The sequence below is a fragment of the Rhinopithecus bieti genome, unplaced genomic scaffold (assembly GCF_001698545.2).
Source record: "Rhinopithecus bieti isolate Rb0 unplaced genomic scaffold, ASM169854v2 scaffold_44040, whole genome shotgun sequence".
NCBI classification, from domain to species: Eukaryota; Metazoa; Chordata; class Mammalia; order Primates; family Cercopithecidae; genus Rhinopithecus; species Rhinopithecus bieti.
The window spans coordinates 546539-553114 of NW_016819009.1; the positions used below are offsets into that span (position 1 = coordinate 546539).

Sequence of the window (6576 nt, forward strand, 5' to 3'; positions counted from 1 at the left end):
CCAATGTTACAGCAGAAAGTTTCCTTTATCCCCTTCCCCAAAGCAGCAGCCTCCCTGGTATACACCCTGCTACTCCTTAGCTCACATTAGAAATCATCATACTATTCTGTGAGTTGATTTTCTGATTTTCCTCACTACAGGAAGGCTGGATGAGCACAGGGAACGTGCCTATGTTATTTATTGCTCTGTAGTCAGCTCCTGAAAGTATGCTTGAAACACAGTAGGCATTTAAATATTTTTGATAAAAGGGTAACATAAATGATCCAATTTTCTCAGTTTTTACCTCTACAACTTTTAAGGAAACTCATTTTACTTATTTTCATATTTCATCAACATGTTTTTAAATTAAACTATCCTCGTTCGTGGTCTAATTATCATGATAAGTAGTATAAATTTATTGAGATCTTACAGTGTTAAACACGGCATATGCCTTTAAATGCTATCTTCCCATTTTACAAAAAGGAAATTGATGCTAAGAGAGGTCAAAGAACTTTCTCAGGAACACAGACAAAAATGCCAAAGTTGAGAATTAGATGAAGGGTTATCTCACTTTAAATCTCGAGCTCTTTCTAATGTATCCAGTTATAGATCTGATGAGAGTAAATACATGTGTTTTACAAAGAAGAAAAGGTAAAACAAACAGACTAATAATAACCAAAAAACCCTTTCGAACTACAAATGTGAACGCTAAGACGAAAACAATTGACTTCTACAAGAGTACAAGCAAAATTGTTTCATATTTAGTTAAAGGTGAGGAACAAGTAAATTCATTTCATCCTAGAAGGAAGCTTTTGAAATTTCTTATAACAGATAATAGAGCTTAATTATATAAATATATTCGAGTGTTTTAAATAAGTTACATTATGCATGGATAAGTTATTCAAGTAAACTCAAGAGTCTTGAAATTACATGCCTCACCCCAAAAAAGCTAAGGTCTGGAGACTAACTCCTTTTCACAATTCCTTAGACTGTTAGGCAAATCACCTCAGGAAGATGGAGGATGAGAATTCTGATCCTTAGAAGAGGATGTCCTGTTCACTAGGTTTTACTGTATTATTACGCTTTTCAAACCAATGGGTGTCAGATCTCTCTTCAAAATATTTTAGAGAATGTCACATAGTTAGAACTGATAAACATGTTAGAAATGATTACATCTAATTTTCACATCTTATAAACAAATAACTGAATACTGCAATGAATAATGATCTGTTATTTGGAAAGTGTTTCTACATCCATAAGAATCAGACTCAGCATCATGCCTGGATGGTGAAAAGTCACATAACCAATAAGTCACCATCCACAGGGCTCCTGCAGTACAGGGACAAAACAGAAAAGGACCGTGAGATGCTGAGACTTGGTACATTCTAAAAGAACCAAAATTCCAACAACAACAAAAAAAAATGACAAGAAATATATACTCTGGATCAGAGAAAAATGAAATAAAAAGAACCAGGTTTATAAAATAAGGAAGAGGAGTCTAAGCATAGGAGAGAGAACAGTTGCTGTCAGATTACAACACCTCAGAGTCCAAGGAGGGGACTAAGAAGAAAAAATACAGAGAAGAAGCCGACACTGCTGTTTTTATATAGAGGTAGAAGGTATAGAGGTTATTAAATGAAAATGTCAGCTTAAAAACAAAAGTTAGGAAAGCCAAGCTGAGGTACATCCTGCCAGTTCAAGAAAATTTAGAAACATTTCATCATGTGCCTCACATAAACCAAAAGAACTTTTTTGTTGTTGTTGTTGTTACATCGTATATAAAATGAACTTCGTGTGTTTTCTTTTAAAGTCAGGCTGAAAAAAATGTCATTCATGTTTTTATTAGAATGGTAACCTTTTGTAATACAAATAATGTTCTTCATACTAATTTATTTAGTGATCTAAAAGATGAATATGTCTTTATATAGTTTGATTCTAGTGAAACAAGGACATTTTTGGGGTGGGATGAATGTGAGGAGTCAAACATTTCCTAAGACACAATGAACTTGGTTTTAGACCATGACGGTGTTCTATATTTTTCAAAAATAAAATATTTATCTTAGATTCACTGTCTTGTGTCATTTCATTTTTCTGTGTGTAAGTATGTATGTGTATGTGTGTGTGGAGAAAACACAATAATGGTGTGAAAATATTAATAGTTAAAACATCCTGAAATATCTTATTCTGCTATCTTTTCATCTCTCTTTCAAGTCTTAATGTCTTTTAGAAAATCCAGGCATGCTTCTAGCAAGTTCGAATCTTGAGTGCTTTTTAAAATACAATATTATTTGAATCTCAGTTTCTATTTATTAGTAAAATTCTGTGTCGACAAGTATATATTTATTGCCTACTATATCCCAGGCAGTTTATGAAGGGCTATGCGATGTACAGAATTAAGAGAGATTGATAGCTCCAACTCTGTCTTTTGTTGTATCATTTTGTTCCAGTACACTTTCATATAAATTGATGATATTAGATTGAATAATTGCTAAAATATTGCTCTAAAATCTTACGATGTTGATGTACCAAATTATTAGTAAAGAATACCATGGTGATTAAAGATAGTCACAGATTCTTTGCTATTTGCTAACCAAGAGAAAGTGTTTATTTCCTCTCTCCTGAAGTCAGCGCCAGCCCTGTGATGCTTGGCCTACTGGAGGTGGGAAAAGTGATGTTGTGCCTGTTCCAGGTCTAAGGCCTAGGGACACCTGGCTGTTTCTGTGTTTGTGCTTCTTGGGAACCCTGAGTCTTAATTGTTGAAACTGTTTAATTACCTGAAGATATAAGAAATCCGTCTACTTATCATGGATAACACGAGGTGACACCAGGTATAGAGAACAGGCCTTGTCACTACTCACAAAAAGAGGGAAACACTACCATCATAGCCTGCCAGTCCGTCTCTTGCTTCAGCACCAGCTGCCATCAGATTATAGCTCCATGGGATTTCAACTGAAATCACCATAACTGTCCATTGGGCCCAGTCAAGCCACATAACCATGAGAGAGAGGGAAATGGTATTGCTTTAAGCTACTAAGTTCCAGGATTGTCTGTTATGCAGCAATAGGTAACTGAAACAGATATTACTTCTCAGCATTACAGGAAGAATAATTACATTATTTATTCCATAAACTATATATTTCAGATTATATATAATAAAGTATCAATGTATACAGTCAGTTCTGCTATTATCTGACACAGATCGTGCTAGAAATATCATCAAGCTATGCAAAATTTTGTAATATGAACCACAAGCCCAATAAGAAACATGGAGTTAGAGGTATGACACTCAAAAACATTGTCAGTGACACATAAAAAAAATAAAGACTAAAACACAATAAATATGGAACTGGAGTTTTACATGTGGGAATAATTGACGAATCCATAGATACTCCAATAAATATGGCACTTTACCTTGATCAAAACCTAAAGTTTGCTTGTGGAAGTAAATGTGAGAAGAGTTGCATCTGAGAGTTCTTGCAAAGTGATGAAAGGAGGATTATTCAAATCAGCCAGAAACTTGTAACACTAAACTTATTTGAGTGTGACTCATAACAGGTGTGTGCTGAACTGAGGTAGTTGATATAATTTTGACATGTATGTGTGTTCTTCTGTTCTGAGTATGGCCACATGGCTTTGTTCACCTGAGTGCAGTTTTCTTGTTCGCCCAGTGTTTCTTGAGGATAAAATTGTGCTAAAGAGAAAACAAAATTTATGTTTTGTTAAAACTGTCCCCTAGTATTCAAATTTGTATTTTCAAAACATATATGTTATACCAAAACTGACTGCATGTGAATCTCTATAAAGAGTCCCAAATTACAAAGAAAAGACAGTGAATGGAATGGTGAACAATAATGTGTAGATCGCTGAGTAGAGACAAAAGACTGCAATAGAAAGAGAGAAGAAAGAGACCATAATTACTAGGAGAATCAGTCTGTTTTTCAGGAGAAAGTGGAATTTCTGCAGAGCCTTGAAGGATGAGTAGTATATAAATATCAAGGTGGAGGATCTGAATAACAGCAGCACTGAGCACAGTAATGGGTCAGGGATTCTCTAATAAACAGAGGAAAGAAAAGATCTGGTTGTTAAAATTAAAAAAAAAAATAAGAAAGAATGTTAATACCCAGATTATGAAAATCCTTGAGCATAAGAAAAGATCTTTATAACTATGGCAGCCAATAGAGAAGCATAAGTTCTTAAGCTTAAGAACTGGAAAAGAGTGAGGCTTTTTCATAAACATGAATTTATCATTAGCATAGATGATATATTAGAGTCAAGTAGGAGAAAAACAAATGGCTCCCTAATTTCCTGTTCCAGAGACCTTTGTAGGTTTCTCATGTCCAGCTGAGGTTTGTGGTACACCAACCTTCTGCCAAATAAAATGCCCAATGTTTTTAAATCAATTTAGTTTTAAAACATGACATTTTATTTTCCATAGGCATTCTATGTGATAGGCCTGTACCAATCCAGTGGGTTGTTAAATTTCAACAAATATAAATGACCTCAGTGATTGAGAAGTTTAATTGAAATTGAAGTTTCTTTATATTAAGCACACCTAGAAGTACTGCATATTTAAAACTGTATAACATGTTTATGAATAAATTATACTCCTAGACCAGTGTTATAATTGTAGTTCATATCTTTGTGAAGGGTTTTTGGATTGATTTAAAATGTATTGCAATATTTTACCTTCTAGATAACAGCATTTCATAGTTTGCTTCTAAATTCCACAAGGGTAAAACACATGCTATGTGACTTTCCACTGTGATGATGCAAAAACATGAGGCATTTTGGCTCCCAACAGTTATGCTTGATACTAGAAAACCATTAATATTATTTTCTCTTTTAATAGATGTAAATATAGGCCAGGCACGGTGGCTATGCCTATAATCTCAGCACTTTGGGAGGCGGAAGTGGGTAGATCACCTCTGGTCAGGAGTCTGAGACCAGCCCGGCCAACATAGTCAAACCCTGTCTCTACTAAAGATACATAAATTAGCCAGGCATGGTGGTGCACACCTGTAGTCCCAGCTACTTGGGAGGCTGAGGTGGGAGAATTGCTTGAACTGCGGAGGCGGAGGTTACAGTGAGCCGAAACTGCACCACTGCACTCCAGCCTGGGTGACAGAGTCAGATTCTGTCTCAAAAAAAAAAAAAGCAAAACTACCAATCTGCATATTTCCTTCTAAACCCAAAAAAAAATTCTTATGTATGTCCCTTAGGGAAGGATTTGTCTGATGTGTTTAAATAAATAAAATACAATTATCTTAAGAGCAATGTTTCCCAAAAACCTTTTTCGCTTGCACACCTCACTGTGCTGTGGCCAAGTTTAGTCTTCGATGAGGAATCAGAATGCGCTGTTCTTACTGAGACCTGATCCTGTAACAGCTAAATATTCTCCGCTATGTTTCTGTTAGCTCTCATAACCTCAGGATGGATAGAACTCTCGTTGCTCCTTCCACAGGGGATTCCACTGTAGCAGCAGGCAGAGGCAAAGGTACAGCCTTCTAAGGAACTCTTCAGCAGTGAACATCTCCTGGAGAGGTAGACAGGAAAAGGTAAACATCGCCTCTCTGGATATGTCTTTTCCAAACAATTCTTCCATACAGTTTCTCAGCTTATATATCAGTTTCCTACTGCTATGCTTAAAAATTATAACATTTATAATTTATCAGTTTTCTACTGCTATGTTTAAAAATTATAAAATTTAGCATATTAACAGAACAGACATTTATCATATCATAGTTCTTATGGCTCTAGAGTTCAGGCAGAGCCTAACTGGGTCCTCTGTTCAGGGTCGTAGAGGAGTAAAATCAAGATTTTGGTGATGCAAGGGTCCTATCCAAGACTTGAGGTCTTCTTCCAAGCTTGAAGGTTGTTGGCAGAATTCTGTTCTTTGTAACTGTAGAACCTAGATTCTCAGTTCTAAGAGACGTTCTACTGTTCGTTTTCACATGGCACTCTTCACAGCATGGCAGTCTGTTTCTTCAAGACCGGAGGAAGAAAAACTGCTGCTTCTAGTTTATTTTTCAAAGAAGGTCTAAGTCCCTCTTTAAAATGTTTCGCCTGATTAAATCTTCTTTTTTGTTCAACTCAAAAAGAACTGATTAGGAGTCCCTATTACATCTGCAAAATTGAGCTTTGCAATATAAGGTAAACTAAACATAGAAGAGAAATCTCATCATATTCACTAGATCTGTCCTACCCACACTAAACGCCAGTGATTATACAAAGACATGGATTATTGGGGGGTAATCTTAGAAGTCTTCCTAGCATGCCCCCCAAACTCAGCAAATCCTGAAGTAACACACAGTCATTGTGAAAGGTTCCTTTGTAGTTCTTGCCGAGATCCTCTTTAAAAATTTGTTTCATATCTGCCTCACAAATGGCAGAGTTAATGTCTCTTTTATCAATTATTGTATCCCTAACAACATAGTATGTATTCAATGACTATTTATTGAATAAATTAAATAAAAATCATATATTATTAATGCACTATAGATTATTTTGACATTTCTGCTCCATTCTAATGACATATCCTATATGCTACTTTACAGGATATACATAATTTTTATTGCCTATGCATTTGCTGTCTTTTAA

At 35.4% G+C, this 6576-nt stretch overlaps 1 long non-coding RNA gene across 1 annotated transcript; it reads right to left on the minus strand.

The window, feature by feature from the left end:
• Nucleotides 1-3164: 3164 nt before the first annotated feature.
• On the minus strand, nt 3165-5848 carry LOC108519177 (uncharacterized). Its single transcript, XR_001882552.1, has 3 exons — nt 5706-5848; nt 5285-5512; nt 3165-3670 (listed from the first exon to the last, which is right to left on the minus strand). It is a non-coding gene; the product is annotated as an uncharacterized LOC108519177 (long non-coding RNA).
• Nucleotides 5849-6576: the final 728 nt, after the last annotated feature.